This window comes from Saccopteryx bilineata, chromosome 3 (assembly GCF_036850765.1).
Source record: "Saccopteryx bilineata isolate mSacBil1 chromosome 3, mSacBil1_pri_phased_curated, whole genome shotgun sequence".
In the NCBI taxonomy this organism is placed as follows: domain Eukaryota; kingdom Metazoa; phylum Chordata; class Mammalia; order Chiroptera; family Emballonuridae; genus Saccopteryx; species Saccopteryx bilineata.
Window position 1 is genome coordinate 10,385,633 of NC_089492.1, and position 16,859 is coordinate 10,402,491.

General features: G+C 52.7%; 1 long non-coding RNA gene across 9 annotated transcripts in view; it reads right to left on the reverse strand.

Moving 5' to 3' along the window:
- The window catches only part of LOC136329469 (uncharacterized), a 353,394-nt gene that overhangs the window by 127,865 nt on the left and 208,670 nt on the right, over window positions 1–16,859 (reverse strand). For 2 of the 9 annotated variants that reach the window (XR_010730205.1, XR_010730208.1), the window contains exon 4: window positions 13,594–13,700. This is a non-coding gene — a long non-coding RNA (uncharacterized lncRNA). Of the gene's footprint in view, window positions 1–8,512; window positions 9,056–9,381; window positions 10,377–10,784; window positions 10,872–13,593; window positions 13,701–16,859 lie in introns of those variants that run through there. The other 7 variants (XR_010730204.1, XR_010730206.1, XR_010730210.1 and 4 more) reach the window with 7 other exon arrangements.

Genomic DNA, 16,859 nt, shown 5'->3' on the forward strand with positions numbered 1-16,859 from the left:
CCTGACCAGGATCCACCCGGCAACCTCCATCTGGGGCCGATGCTCTGCCCACTTGGGGCTATTCTTGCAAACAAACTATTTTTTTTGTTTGTTTTTGTTTTTGGGGTTTTTTTTGTTTGTTTGTTTTTCTTATTGCAAGTTTATTTCTCACATAATGAGGATGGCAAACAAACTATTTTTAGCACCTGAGACAGAGGCTACACAAAGCTACCCTCAGTGCCCGGGGCTGATACACTTGAACCAATTGAGCCATAGCTGTGGGAAGGGAAGAGAGGGAAAGAGAGGGGGGATGGGTGGAGATGCAGGTGGTTGCTTCTCCTATGTGCCCTAACTGGAAATCGAACCCAAGACATCCACACACTGGGCCAACACCTTTATTCTCCTTTTTTTTTTAAAAAACAAATGTAAGGCAGGTACCATGCTAATGACGTTCTTTCCGCCCACTGTACCGTCTGTGTTTTATCTTGTTTAATGGGGAAATATTTATGGTAGGGTTCTGGAAGCTCAGTGACAGAGCCTGCAGAGTGATGCTTTTCCAGGTAAGAAGGGAGAGGGGAAGGAAGGTGACTGGGGTTGAGCACCTTCGACAGACGGTCACATTTGAGCTCACAAAGACCCAGCAGGGCAGGAAGCCTGGGAGAGGGGAAGTCACCTGCCCCAGGAGCTCTCAGAGGAAGGGCACCACAGACTCGCCCAGCCCTCTACGGACAGCCCTGCTCAACCTGGGAATGCTTAGCCCAGGGGATGTTCAGAAACAGAAGCTCCAAGTAGGGTCGCAAACACCCCAGAGACCTTGCAGGGTTACAACTCCCACACAGCCGCCACACCCAGTCACCCTGATCTTTCACCTGCAGAACCACACTGTCCCCAGACCAACGTGCAACACCAAATCAAGGGGCCAGAGCTCTCGCCCCATGTGGGAAAGCCTGGCTCGGACCCCCAGGGAAACCCACAGGCAGTGTGTGAATCAGAACCTGTGACCCTTGTGGTCCCACATCTCCAGTCTGGGGGAACACATATCGAGAGGGCCCGAGGGCCCGGGGCGGGGGGGAACTCGACCTATGAATCATGGCAGCACAGCCCCTTCCCTGGGCCTCCCTCGGAACCCACAGAAGGGCTCGGGGTGTGTCACAAGGGGTGGGGGCAGCTGCACACTTTTCGTGTGAAAAAGCCAGGCGATTGCATGGGTTTTGGTTCTCTCTTAGGATGCCTCATCCGTTCACAAGATGACCTATCTGCAGGTGACACGGCGTCGAAACGCCAGATGAAGCTGCCACAGGGGAGTGTGGTTTCTACCTTTCCTTTAATGAACACTTGGCAAATCTGGAATCGCAATATTACTGGATGAAACCCAGAGGAGGTGAGTGACTTAAGAACACACGGCGGGAACTGGACCAACCTGGAAGTCATCCCAGGTGTCCCACTCTCTGTCCCCAACACCACACTGCCCTGATCAGAACAAAGCACAGAAAAAGTACACATTTTAACTGGGTAATGAAGTAATATGAATGACAGGAAATGTCCTGACCAACCAGGGACTCTCAGCAACCCTGACTCAGCTTAGAGCTCTGGGTCGAATCTCTCTACTGTATAATTTCAAAACTTACTTTAACTAAAACAATAAAATCTATCTAGTTAAAACATAATAAAATATATTTAATTCAAGTAAACGAGAAATTGAAAATATGGTTTAAACCGGCCCGTTTCCTGTCCTGGCACAGAGTGGAAATGTAAGCTAAGACTGCATTCTGGGCCGCAATCCCGATGCCCCTGGGTAAGCCGCATTATTTGGAGGCTAAGAGCTGAAAGAGCTCACAGAGCCCATTGTACAGATGAGAAAAGTAAGACCCAGGGAGGGGAAATGAGAAGGAAATCCAGCTGTCCACAGGCAGAGCCGACACCAGCTCCCACGACACTCACTACCCAGAGCGGAGGAATTCCCAGGTCACGGTGCACATCTCCGGCTTCTGCCGACAAGGGACTTGAGGTCCCTCTGGTGACCTCAGCATCTCACATGACTCCATCTACTGCAGCGCTTCTCAACCTGTGGGTCGCGACCCCGGCGGAGGTCGAACGACCAAAACACAGGGGTCACCTAAAGCCATCGGAAATACATATTTTATTTAAAAGTGTATTGTATAATAAATATGTATTTTCCGCCTAAAGCCATCAGAAATACATATTTTATTTAAAAGTGTATTGTATAATAAATATGTATTTTCTGCCTAAAGCCATCGGGAAATACATATTTTATTTAAAAGTGTATTGTACAATAAATATGTATTTTCCGATGGCTTTAGGCGACCCCTGTGTTTTGGTCGTTCGACCCCCGCCGGGGTCGCGACCCACAGGTTGAGAACCGCTGATCTACTGGGTTGGCTTAATCTCCAAAGCAGCTGGCTGACTTTGATGATGCAGTTACCAAAAGATCGCAGTGGGCGTGGCTAGTTTGTCAACATGTCCGTGAGAAAGGAGCTGAACTCTAATGAGCACAAAGGCAGATCAAGAAGGCAATCGGTCCAAATAAAAGGTATCATATCTACACAATGCACTAGGTACAATGTACTATGTACAATATAGTAATTACAAAGGAGAAGGCAGTTGACATGGTTAGTTGCTACTCCTTGATATATTGCTAACTGGACAAGGCAATTTGCAGAATGATATGTTACCCAGTTTGTGTGTATGCGTGTGTGTGTGTGTGTACACATAAATGCATTAGAAAGGTTTGCAAAGATATATGTGTGTGTGTTTGTGTGTACATAAATGCATTCATTAGAAAGATCTGCAAGGATGTGCTCCGAACTGGTGAAAACCTACACAGAGATGACAAGGAAACAAGGATTGAAGGAGGCGATTAAAAAAAGAAAAAACCATTAGCTTTATCTGGAGTGGTAGTTTTTTCAGCCCTCAAGGTAAAAACTTTCATTTGTTATTTATGCAATAAATAAATTTTTTTAAAGAGAAGAATAAAACAGGATTATATTCACTCATCTATCTATTCATTCAACTATTTAAGCACCTACTAAATGCCAGTCACAAAACAAGATGAAAAATACAGCCACTGCCCACAAGAAACCTGCACTCTAACGGGTGAGGGGGAGGTTTGTCCCCTTGGTATGTGTGCTGAGGCATGTCCCATGTGCTCCAGTCGAAGGAAACAGCACAGAGTGGGGAAACAGTGATTTTCACGTGTCTTCGGAGATCTAGAGGCGGAAACAGCGTCCCCAGTACATTCCGCCAAGGCCTGCCATCTTGGAAAAAAAATGACCATGACAACAATCTGATCTGCAAATGAACAAATCCTTGGTCATTTTACAGGAATTTGAATGATCTGTCTTCAGTTGGAGTTCGCAAAGGAATATACTAGTACAAAGGAGTCTGCAGTTCCCCCAACTCACCCCCCACACACAGAGGGCAAAGATCTAGCCGCTTTTCAGAAAACACTGACTCGGGCTGTTTCCACCAGTACATAGGGTTTACTGTGCGAGGCTAGAAACGGCCTCCGCCAAAACTGCTGTTTTGATTTGGATTTCTAAAAATAACTCTTGAGAAGCCTGCTGTGTGAGAGAAAGATGGTCGCTCACAGCTCCGGGGAGGAGAAGAGACAGTGCTGGATTAGCATTACCTAAGAGCTTGAAATTGAAAGCAAATATCTCCTTGTAGCAACTGCTGTGTAATTAGCCATTCTAATGGAATCCTTTCAAAACCAAGGCAGTTCAACAAGGAAGTTTAATTGAACAGCAAAATTTCCAGACCAACTATTCTGTCAAAACCACATTAACTGAAGATAGCTCTCAGCAGTGACCGAATCCCGGATAAAATGTATTATGTGTTACGGGAGCCGGGGGTGGGAAAGGAGGGCGGGGTTCTCCTCCGTGGGGGAATGTTCTCTGAGCAGTTTTCTCACCTTAAATAAAGAAGAAAAGATTATGTCCCCACACCTCACTGGATGGTAAAGTCAGGAGGCTGTAATACGACAATGTTGCTGACAGGGCCAGAATGATGCCACCGAGCCCTGCACATGGCGTGGGCAGGACAGGGAGCCCGTGATTCGAGCAGAAGCTCAGTGCCCCCGCCCCCCAGAGTTTAAGTTAACAAGACTCCGAATTCAACAAGGGCTACTGGAGATTTGTGAGTCTGGCTCAGTTTAAGGAACAATGGCCTCCACCATCTCTCAGGTGTGTGATTCTGATCCAAGTCAAAGAAGTGATGGAAAATGCCCTTGGGGAGAGCGGGTTTCTCAGAGAGCCCCGTGCTGTGGGAACATTTGTGGCGACTGCCCTGGACGGCTGTCCAGCCTTCCTGCTTCCTGCTTCCTGCTGCAGGAGGTTGGGGGTGGGGGGGAGAAAGGCATAGCCCAGGGCCTCAGGAAACCTGGAGATTCCACAGCCGGGCTGGACCACTCCAGGGCCCAGAGCCATGTCATCTGGGGTGTCCCCATGTCATCATACATGTGGGAATAGGTCCTTTGTGCAGAGAGGACAAGGGAGGGAGGGAGGGAGGGAGGGAAAAAAAGAAAGAGAAAGAAAGGAAGTAGGAAAACCAGGGAGGAGGGACATTATTTTGGGTTTTTTTTTTTTAGGGAGCTTGTATTTTCCTGAAGTTAGAGGCGGGGAGTCAGTCAGACAGAGTCCCGCATGCATCCGACTGGGATCCACCCAGCATGCCCACCAGGAGGTGATGCTCTGCCCATCTGGGGCTTTACGGCTTCATGCGGCTGAGCCATTCTAGCGCCTGAGGCAAGGCCATAGAGCCATCCTCAGCGCCCGGGCCAACTTTGCTCCAATGGAGCCTTGGCTTCGGGAGGGGAAAAGGGAGAGAGAGAATGGAGAGTGGGAAGGGTGGAAAAGCAGATGGGCGCTTCTACTGTGTGCCCTGACCAGGAATTGAACCCAGGACTTCCACATGCTGGGCTGACGCTCTACCACTGAGCCAACCAGCCAGGGCAGGGAGGGGCATTTAAACTTAAAAATTAAAAACAAAAGCCAGCCGAGTCACCCAATAGGCAACACTAGGTTTAAGAGTCCTCCTGAGATGGCACGAAGCCATCATCTTTTTTTCTTAAACCACTTAGTCTGCGACCTTCCGTTCAGACTGAGCACTTGGCCCCTCACACCATCTATGTCTTCAATGCCGAGTGAGACTCTGTGAGGCATGTCCGGTGTGACAGACAGACAGCCCAGATATCCGCTGTCTAAGAACCCCAGCGGCCCGTTTAACTTAGGGAAAAAAATCTCTTCCAGAAGGTTCTGAAGCCCCGGTCTGCACAGCCTTCCAGTGTGACTAAAATGGACTTAGGGGACATACACTTACAATACATTGTATGAATGTCTATAAGTGCAGGTTGAGATAAGAAAGAAGATAAAAAATACCATGCGGAGCCCTCAGTCTGGAATAAGTGACCCTGGCTATGTTCCCTGAATCTTTCCCGCTGGGAGACAGAACAGAAATGGATTTTAAAGACAAGGAGGCTGAGGCCCAGCAGAGTGTAGTGGTGGCATGGGTGCTGTCCCAGGCCACACCTACCTGTCATGTCCCAGGGTCCCCAGCCACCGTCCAACAATGAGCCACCCTTCTACCCACTGCTGGGAACCTGACACTGTGTCTTCACAGTTGGTGGCTGGTGACTATGTCTGTACAAAAAACCTAACAGGGCATTCGGCTAAAACATTTATTCTACTGATAAGGAGAGTAATGACCTCCCGGAACTCCTGAGGTCGAGTTCTGTCCCTGCTACTCCTAGCTGCCTGACATTTGGTTAAGATGATCTTTCTCGGCCTCTTGTTTCTTCATTTTTAAAAATGGCAACCATAGCAGCTAGTATTTATCAGATGTGAACTATGTGTACTCAGAGCCCCCGCTACTCCAAGCCTTTCTTGTTTATACACTCGTGGAACATTTGCAACATACTGTTACTATTCTCAGGAGCCAGTGAGGAGGCCGAGGCACAGAAAGCTGCAGTAACTTGCCCCAGGCCAATAAATGTCAGAACTGGGATACCGTAGGCCGTCTAAGGCCTGTGCTTTTAGGCCGTCTAAGGCCTGTGCTTTTACCAAAACACCGGAATGCTTTCACAAGGCTGTCTGGTTATCCAAGAAGTGCTCAATAAACTGTAACTACCAGGTGCCGCTGAGAATTAATTTCTTTGGTTACACAGAAACACAAGGGTTACTGCTGTGTGCACGTGGCCGAGAGGAAGCTGCTACCTGTAGAGGTACTAGTCCCGAGAGGTGTTCTTCCCCACCTGTCCCCAGTGGCATTCTGCTCCGGAATCCGGGCACAGGAAGGAGCTTTGGTGCGTGGCCCCTTGACCCTCCACCTTGACCTCTCCCACGGGGAGCCCACACGGAAACCCAGGCTGGGCAGCTGCGGTGGGAACAGGTCTGACGGCCAGCTGACAAGAATGGCAATTCCACAGTGAGTTGGGCAGCTCTAACCCCAAGGTCAGGGTCAAAGGCTGGTCAACTCAGAAACATGGCTGATCACAGATCTGGTGAAGGATGGTCCCTTGAACAGAAAAGGCAACACGTGTTCAAAGAAAACCTGGCAAAATTAGAGATGTGGTGTGGAAGGCGCTATTGCTGAGTGAGTACTCAGCCCCAGCTTTCTTCATTCTTACTCAGGCGATTCGGACATGTCCCGTTCTGTTCGGGTGCCGGGCCAGCAGCCCTGTGCGTGGAGGAGGGGCACGCGGTAAGGCGAGCCCGTCACTCGGTCAGGGACTGGCTCCGGGAGGACACTCGGTCCCATCTGGCCAGTAAGACACAGGGAAGCCTACTGGCAGTTCCTGGGGAAACCATCTGCCCAACAGAAGGGCAGGCTGCAGTGAGAAATGCACCCCTTTTCTCCTGCCTGGTCTTCCTGCTGCTCAAAATGTCCTAATAGCCTGGCCTGTGGTGGCGCAGTGGATAAAGCGTCGACCTGGAAATGCTGAGGTCGTTGGTTCGAAACCCTGGGCTTGCCTGGTCAAGGCACATATGGGAGTTGATGCTTCCAGCTCCTCCACCCCTTCTCTCTCTCTCTCTCTCTCCTCTCTAAAATGAATAAATAAAATTAAAAAAATTTTTTTAAAATGTTCTGATAAGTGGATGTGTGCAGTCGAGGGGGGCCTCACGGAGATGCTCATCCAGCACCCCGACATGCTTGAGCTATCAAATGCATCCCTCCTGCCACTGCCGCATCTGATCACAGCAGGTGCCGCCGGGGGGGCGTGGCCGGGGGACATGGTCAAACAGGAACTCGCAGCACACCGGTGGCAGTGTGAATGGGTACAGTCATTCTGGAAGACAATCTGGCAGTACTTGTGAAAATAAGTATGACTGTGCACAGTGACTCATTCCTCCCAGTTAGTTTCTCTAGCTCTCCCACAGTCCACACGAGTACAGGTGTGAGGTGCTCGTCACAGGACGTGTCCAGGCTTTCCTCATGTCCATCAGTAGGGGGCGACGCCGGTGAATGGGGCAGGACCCATGGCAAGGGAAGGGTAGAGGTCGCCCATTGTATCAGCTAGGTGTACACTGAGCAACCAGCTGGGATTTAGAAAGGAGCCACAGGTATCGCATCCATGGATTCAACAAGCTGTGGATCAGATGTATTTGGGGAAAAAAACGTTGCGTTGCCACTGATGTGTACTCCGTGGTTAGGTCCATGACAGCCACGTGTGTACTGAGCATGTGCACACCTTTTATTTTTTGCCATTTTTCCTTAAATAATACAGTGTAACAGCTATGGCACAGTATTTACATTGCATTTGGAATCATAAGTGAACTAAAGATGATTTCAAGTACAAGGGAGGATATGTGTAGGTTATATGCAAATACCATGCCATTTTACATACGGGACTTGAGGGTCTGCAGATCTGGGATGCCCAGCAGGTCCTGGAGCCATCCCTGTGGATGGACAGCTGAGGAGGACTGGAGCCATCCCTGTGGACGGACAGCTGAGGAGGACTGGAGCCATCCCTGTGGACGGACAGCTAAGGAGGACTGGAGCCATCCCTGTGGACGGACAGCTGAGGAGGACTGGAGCCATCCCTGTGGACGGACAGCTGAGGAGGACTGGAGCCATCCCTGTGGACGGACAGCTGAGGAGGACTGGAGCCATCCCTGTGGACGGACAGCTGAGGAGGACTGGAGCCATCCCTGTGGACGGACAGCTGAGGAGGACTGGAGCCATCCCTGTGGATGGACAGCTGAGGAGGACTGGAGCCATCCCTGTGGATGGACAGCTGAGGAGGACTGGAGCCATCCCTGTGGACGGACAGCTGAGGAGGACTGGAGCCATCCCTGTGGACGGACAGCTGAGGAGGACTGGAGCCATCCCTGTGGACGGACAGCTAAGGAGGACTGGAGCCATCCCTGTGGACGGACAGCTGAGGAGGACTGGAGCCATCCCTGTGGATGGACAGCTGAGGAGGACTGGAGCCATCCCTGTGGACGGACAGCTAAGGAGGACTGGAGCCATCCCTGTGGACGGACAGCTGAGGAGGACTGGAGCCATCCCTGTGGATGGACAGCTGAGGAGGACTGGAGCCATCCCTGTGGACGGACAGCTGAGGAGGACCGCGTTGCGTAAAAGGAAAAACCGCAGACAGATGGACAGCAGAATCCCACTCGTCCCAATTGCAAACAGCTGCCCGATGGGAACAGCGCAGGAGCCCGAGGCACGCAGGCACAGAGCGAGCACAGCAGGGCGGAGGCCCTTGAGGGGCACGGGGTGGACAGGAGGCAGGGCAGGATGAGAGCAGAGCGAGGTCTGACAGAGCCGGGATACTGTGCTTACACCGTGGAGGCTTGCACGAGAGAATTCCAAAGATACAGCCCAAGCAGGTTTGGAGTCAGGAAGCCCAGGAATAAATGTTCCCGTGAGTCTTTCTGGCTGTGGGTGCTTTAGCCAATAATCAGACGGAGCCTCAGTTTCCCCGCAGTGAAAAGCCAACATGAAGTACGGGCCTAGCCTGTCCTGTGAGCTTCCAAGGAGACTGGCGCCGAGGCCTGAGTCTGGGACGCCGTAGAGGCTTTCTGGATGGGACCTCAGGGCTCAGCTTTCTCATCTGTAAAATGGGGGTTATCATATGACAGTGGTCCCATCGGGGACCATATGACAAGTTTTGGGAAGGACAGAAAGTAAAATGAGGACCCCGTTTGATAGACAGGTGAGAAGGTAGGCATATCCTTCAGGGAGCCCGGGCTGTACCAGGCGCTGGGACGGGGGCTCTAGAGCTTACCGCAGTGGGGGAGGCACTGGAGCCAACATTCCAGGAGCAGTGCCCGCCCCTCCACCCAGCCTGGGGGAGCAGTGCCCGCCCCTCCACACAGCCTGGGGGAGCAGTGCCCGCCCCTCCACACAGCCTGGGGGAGCAGTGCCCGCCCCTCCACACAGCCTGGGGGAGCAGTGCCCGCCCCTCCACACAGCCTGGGGGAGCAGTGCCCGCCCCTCCACACAGCCTGGGGAAGCAGTGCCCGCCCCTCCACCCAGAGCCCGCGCGGCCTGTGCTCAGCCTGGGGGAGCGCTGGGGACTTCAGGCTTGGCTCCCTTCTGTGGCGTCACCTCTCGGGGGCACACGGGGCCCTGCAAACCCATATATATATACATTGTTCTTCCTTTCTTCAGTTGCAAGTCTTCATTTTTCCAACCAAGAGCACATCTCTCATTCTAACTTTCCGTAACCCCAGGAAGGACACTCTGCTGTACGCAGCTGTCACATCAGTTTGTCACCGCTCTCCTTGAGGTGGCTACCTCTTCTCCCTCTTGAGCCTTCAGCGCCTGGCAAAGACTCAGGGGCACACGTACCCCTGGGTGGCATTTTGTTTCAGATTTGCCCCTAAACGCACCCTGCTTCGGAAACCGCCTTCCTGCACACCACTGCCTGCTCTTCTCCTGGGTCGCGTCTTTGAAATGCATTCCTCCAACAGGGATCCAAGGTCCAAGGGATGCCTTGATGAGTCCTGAAAAATAGTGTTTCTGGAAGGCCAACTCATGCTGCCCCGGCAATGGAGGCCTGTGCCAGCTCCCTGCAAGTTCTTAGAATGAACTTCCAAACCGGGAAGGACCAGACAAGAAAGGTGGTGGGGGTCCTTGGGGGTCTTTGCGTCGGTCTCCCCCTTGGGCTCCCTAGCCCTGCGCCACCAATCCAACCCACTCTTTCAAAGCACCTGTTTATCAAGCGCCTGTTGTCACCAAGACGCTGCAGCGTGGAATTGCAACGCCAAGGCCATTCCTGAAGTAGAGAACCGAGGTAGGGAGCCCAGATGTCGACATGAGGAATGTTAGATAACCACAGAAGAATGAAGTGAAGATAGCCAAACAAGGTGGTCAGAGACTGACTGAGTGTGGGCACCGTGGTCTGGGCGCAGAAGAGCAGGTCCGGTGGCCTGCAAAGGAAAGTCGTCTGAGAGCCTGACTTGAAAAAATGGCCAAACAGGTGGATGGCAGGTGAGTGGGCAGAATTTAGTAGGAGGAGAAGGGGAGCGGTGATCAAAGCCTGCAGCGGGCAAGGGGGACCCTTGCTCGGCGGCCAGTGGGGGTCCTGGGAGGCTGTGTTAGGTCCAGAAGGTTGAGGGCCGTGCATGCTGGGAACAGAGGAGGGAGGGCTATCGGGAGCAGGGCAGCCAATGAGAGAACGTATGGGGAGACGGGGGGGGGGAGGGGGGGCTATCGGGAGCAGGGCAGCCAATGAGAGAACTGTATGGGGAGACGGGGGGGGGGGGGGGAGGGCTATCGGGAGCAGGGCAGCCAATGAGAGAACTGTATGGGGAGACGGGTCCGGGGGAGGCCCTCACCTGCACTGGAGAAAGAACCCGGGTAGGACCTCCTCTAGGAGTTACAGCGCAGAGAGAAGCAAACGGTGCCTGAGCTTCCAGTCTCACCTGCATGCACATGGCAGACATCACCGATCTATCAGAGCCCTGATGGGGCCTCAGAATGTCTGGCTACTCTGGACTCCAGGCAGACCCTGCCAATCAATCCCGGGTGACAGTTCAAACCTCTCTGCCCTGCAGGTTGCATCAGTCAGGAGCTGCAAGTATTATGCTGCACTAACATGTATTCTCAAATTTCAGCGGGTAAAACAATTAAAATTAATTACTCATTCAAGTTATATGTCCATCACGGTCAACCAGAGATTACACTCAGAGCTATCACCATCCATACCAGCTGACAGGGGCACTGCTAGGCCCAGGGTGAGAGACATGGAGAGAAAGAGAGAGAGAGAGAGAGAGAGGCCTCTGGAGGGTCACTTGCTAACATTCCAGCGTGGAGGAGGCCAGCAATGGCATGACACTCGGGCTCACTGCCCACGGCCAGAACTGCTCACGGTAGGCAAGCAGGTACCATCCTAATTCCAGAAGGCACAGAGTCAGAAAACAACAAAGTTAAAAATAAAAAGCTTCAGTGCAACACTTCTCAGGGAATGTGGAATTTATCATTCATTCATTCAGCCAGCAAGAGTTTATGTTTAAAATGTCAGGACTTTCACTGAGTGCCGAACACCCTAAAATATTGCCATTTCCGCTGGACTCTTGAACACCCCGTGAGGCAGGTCCCTTACTCCCATCTTACTGAGAAATGCTGGGCTCCAGGAGCTGGAGATGCCCAGATAGTGAAGAGTGGAGCTGTCTGTGTGGCCCGTGACCCCCACACACATCGCAGGGACGTGCTCACAGTTCCTACGGGAGCACAGCAGCACTTCCAGAAGCCCTGGCTCCGCGGATGGGCCCAGGGGGCTCTGCAGGCAAGCTGCCTGGGTGGGCCTCCTGGCTCCATGCTCCTTAGCCGTGCGACCCTGAGCAAGTCAGACTCCTGCGCCTCAGTTTCCTTAGCTGTAAACTGCCACGATACGAACAGCACCGCCGACCTCACCGCAAGGCTGGGACGACTAAGGGAGAACACGCAGGTAAAGCAATAAGGTCGTTTCCAGCACAGAATCAGCAGCCAATAAGTAAACACCGGCTCTGATAGTAACAGGAGCACCTGACTATTACAAAGACGTGCCACTCCGAGAGGCCTCTAAACCCAAAGATAACCTACGTTCCAACACCTTTCTCGGCCTTCCAGGTGGGGTGGCGGCTGGCAGGGCCGCTGCTCCGTGTGCAGGGAGAGACGCTCTGTGTGCAGGGAGAGACGCTCTTCAGCCGGGGTGCGTGCCGCCCTGGCCCCAGCAGGCCCTGCACCCGGCCCCCTTCTCGTCCTCACCGTATCTTCCCCTAGGCCTTGGCGCATCTGAAACGTCTCCCTCGTGTGTGGCTCTGTCATCTTGCTTCCTGCCTGTCTCCCCCACTAGAACCTCAGCTCCATACTTGCCTTGTTCAGAGCGCTGGGCACACGTAAGATGCTCAGAAGACAGAATGGACGAGTGAACAGATGTAAGCTCCCTGAGAGCAGGGGCGTCGTCAGCTTTATGCCCTGCTGTCCCCACTGTCTTTGCACAATGCTCAGCACATAGTAGGTGCTCAACGGCTGCTGAGAAGTCTGCCTGCTTTTCATGACCCCGTTTCAAGTGAGAGACTCAGCCCTTCTTCCTCTGCAAGGCACGAGGCTGAAGACGGGCTTTGTCATGTGCAAGGCCCATTGCTTAGTGGTGGCCGCCCTGAGAGCCCCTCGACCTTGGTCCTCTGCTCTCGGGGTGAGAGAGAGATGGGGAAGAGAATGCGGGTGTAGAGGAAGTGTGTAACAAGCCCTTGCACACTTGTGCATGCGCATATGAGTTATAAACGCTGTGCACTTAATCCGGACTCTTCTAGAAACTTGCTGTGAGAAATTGAGCAAGTCATGCTCCTTCTAGGCCTCACTCTCCCTCATCACAAAGCCTAAGCACTGAAGAAGAACATTTCTAAGGGCCCTTCCAGGTTGAAATGCTTAAAACAAGAAATCCTCCAGGCCTTTATTTCTCAAAGCTGGGTCCGTGGTCTTAGGGTGTTTTCCGGACCTTCCTAGACCTGGCATAGAGCCTAGCAAATATATACTTTAAACCTACCCAGGTCCTACTTTACAAAGAATTCCTGTGTGACTGAAAAAGTTGAGCTGCACCTGACAAGTTGCTATAAAGTTATGTAAACGTGTATCACTAGTTCAATTTTTCAGTTTTGTTTGCATAGTTTGAAACTGATCATTGTATCTGGGCTCACACTTGTTTGTGAAACCCTGCTAGGCCCCAGGCACTTTGCATCTAGTGCCTTCCTGGTCAAATGGACCTACCTGAGATGTCTTGGCAAAAATGCCATTTTTCCAGGCCCCGCCCAGAGCCAATGAGTTAGAACTGCTGGTGGGGGAGCTCAAGAACCTGTATTATATCAACCTTCCCAGGTGACCCTTTGCAAGCTGAGGTTTGAAAACCACTGCCATAAAAAGAAGCCAAGCCCAGGGGCTGGGGAGGCAAGGCTGCCGGAGGAAGAAGGCGAAACAGAGGTCACAGCAGCAAGGCCCCTGTTTTGCATGCCTGCAACTCTCTTCTGCCCCGTGCACCCACCCGTCCACCCCGGCATGTTTCACCAGCGTAAACAAACTTCAAAACCCTGACTCACCATCTGCTGGGCCCCTCCCCCAGACCTGGACAAAAAAAGAAAAAGAAAGAAAGAATAAAACGATACTCACATTCGGCCGGGGAGAGCACTCAACTATTGTGATTTGCAGGAAGAGACCGTTTCCAACACGACGGGCACAGTGCGTAAAGACAGAAGCCACCGTGGCCAGCGACCGTGCTACAGGGAGGAACAGAAAGAGTGCCGTCACCCAGGTGTTTGTTGCAATCTGTCCCACCTTCGGTTTGTGACAGATAACTGGTTCCAGCAGCTGGCAGTCTCAACTCATCCACGGGAGGAAAGTTTTGTTTAACGTCGAGCCGCACACACAAAGTGTTCCTTACCGGCTGAGTGTGTGTGCACACAGACCCACACTGAACGTTTTGTGCAGAGGTGTGTAAGTTCCTGCCATGGTTAGGGATGCAGCCCAGCCACCAGAAGGCGTCTAGACCAGCATGCTGAGTGCGACCAGGTGCCAGGAAGGTACGGCTGGGCTAAAGTGCAGTGGGAACGAAGGAGCCGGGAAGAAGGGCCAGGTACCGTGCCGACTTTCCCAGCGCACGTTTCCCAACAGTCCATCCCGGAGAGGGTCATCAGTTCATGCTTCGGCTGAGGACGCCAAGACACAGAAAAGATCTGTGACCTCCTCAACATCCTAGGAGCAAACCCTGACCTAGCCAACCCCAAAGTTCACGTTCAACGCTCTATGCGGGGTGGCCTTATAGTCCATACCGGGGGGGGGGGGGGGGGGCACGGCTGACGGGAGGGGAGCCTGCTCTAGAGAAAGGGAAGCCCGTGGAAGCTGGTCTCTCCGACCGCTGAGAGAACCAAAGTAAGTTAAGTAAGTTCTTAACAAACTATGTATTCCACAAGCAGTAAATAATCACTGGAAATACTAAAGCACCGAAATCACAGCTAAGCAAGAAGCGAGGGGGGGGGGGGGGGGACACACACGCACGCACACAGGCAATCACATCTTCCTCCAAATAATTATATAATTGTGTTGTTTATACTTATAGGCTTTTTTTTCTAGCCAAAAACATGTTTTGTTTTTCTTCCTAGCCTACAAATAAAATGATGCAAGCTTTGCAATTTATCAAAAATTTTAAAATACTGATGTTAGTACGTGGGTCATTAGTGATGCTTGCCCAGCCCTGATCTGCTGTGAATTTATGTCAAACCGTGGAATTTGTTCACAGACTCTAAGGTAGAGGGAGCAACCCTTTGACCTTTTGTTTGTTTGTTTGTTTGTTTGTTTGTTTCCTGTTGTCCGTTCATCAGCTACTAAGTCATTTAGGAAAGGTTAAAGAGCGTTCTGTCCAAATGCCGGGCTCTGGGAGAGGACACAGCCTGCAGCCTTCGGTTGGCTTTCTCCTCCCCACAGATGAAAATGGAGAATAAGTTTTGTAGCAATTGAGAAAATATATTTTATTTTAATTGTATCTTAATGCCGAAGGAACATGCAGCCCCACTGTGCAGGAGGCCTGGGATCAGACCTCCCGGAGCCCCCCTGCCCCCCAGGCCCCTTCCAGGCATCCCCTACTTGGGACAATGAAAGATCACCTCCTTTTCCTCCCCCTTGCTGGTAACGAGGCTCCCTACTGAGACGCGGCTAATCACATCAATTAAAAGATTTGTACTTGGCCTGGCCTGCCAGGCACACAGGCCCTCTTTCCAGGGAGAGGGGGGCAAGGTGAGTCATCATGAGATCACTTATAGTTGGTTTTTCTCCCCCCCACCTGTGTTTCGTTTTTTAACTTGTATGTTTTTCCCTTTAATTTCGGCATAATCAACCCATAGTGAAATGTCCTGATCTTAAGTGAAGGAGGGTTTGATGAGTTCTGACAAAGGCTTATACCAAAGACACCGAACTGCTGACACACAACAAACACGTCCCTCACCCGGACAGTGCCCGTGCCTTTCCCGTCGTCGTCTCTGCCCTCCGCCCTGCGGCCCCCTGGCACCGCTGATGAATTCGGCATTCCCTAAACACCCACAGAAATGGAGTCAGGTGGTGCTCCGGGAGGAGTGGGAGTGATGAGCAGGAACAAGCAGTTCCTGGTGGGATGAAGGACGGCACAGGGTCTCGGGAAACCCATCTGGACGGCCGCAGAAAGCTCTGCATCGGTTCCCCCAGGACTCCGCAATTCCACTCCCAGGCACACCTACCCTTCCCCCACGACTCAGCAATTCTGCTCCCAGGAGCACCTACCCTTCCCCCAGGACTCAGCAATTCCGCTCCCAGGAGCACCTACCCTTCCCCCACAACTCAGCAATTCCGCTCCCAGGCACACCTACCCTTCCCCCACGACTCAGCAATTCCGCTCCCAGGCACACCTACCCTTCCCCCACGACTCAGCAATTCCGCTCCCAGGCACACCTACCCTTCCCCCACGACTCAGCAATTCCGCTCCCAGGCACACCTACCCTTCCCCCACGACTCAGCAATTCCGCTCCCAGGCACACCTACCCTTCCCCCAGGACTCAGCAATTCCGCTCCCAGGCGCACCTACCCTTCCCCCAAGACTCAGCAATTCCGCTCCCGGGCGCACCTACCCTTCCCCCAGGACTCAGCAATTCCGCTCCCAGGCGCACCTACCCTTCCCCCAGGACTCAGCAATCCCGCTCCCAGGCACACCTACCCTTCCCCCAGGACTCAGCAATCCCGCTCCCAGGCACACCTACCCTTCCCCCAGGACTCAGCAATTCCGCTCCCAGGCACACCTACCCTTCCCCCAGGACTCAGCAATTCCGCTCCCAGGCACACCTACCCTTCCCCCAGGACTCAGCAATTCCGCTCCCAGGCACACCTACCCTTCCCCCACGACTCAGCAATTCTGCTCCCAGGCACACCTACCCTTCCCCCACAACTCAGCAATTCCGCTCCCAGGCACACCTACCCTTCCCCCACAACTCAGCAATTCCGCTCCCAGGCACACCTACCCTTCCCCCACAACTCAGCAATTCCGCTCCCAGGAGCACCTACCCTTCCCCCACAACTCAGCAATTCCGCTCCCAGGCACACCTACCCTTCCCCCACGACTCAGCAATTCCGCTCCCAGGCACACCTACCCTTCCCCCACGACTCAGCAATTCCGCTCCCAGGCACACCTACCCTTCCCCCACGACTCAGCAATTCCACTCCCGGGCATACCTACCCTTCCCCCATGACTCAGCAATCCGCTCCCAGGCACACCTACCCTTCCCCCACGACTCAGCAATTCCACTCCAAGGAGCACCTACCCTTCCCCCACAACTCAGCAATTCCGCTCCCAGGAGCACCTACCCTTCCCCCAGACTCAGCAATTCCGCTCCCAGGAGCACCTACCCTTCCCCCAG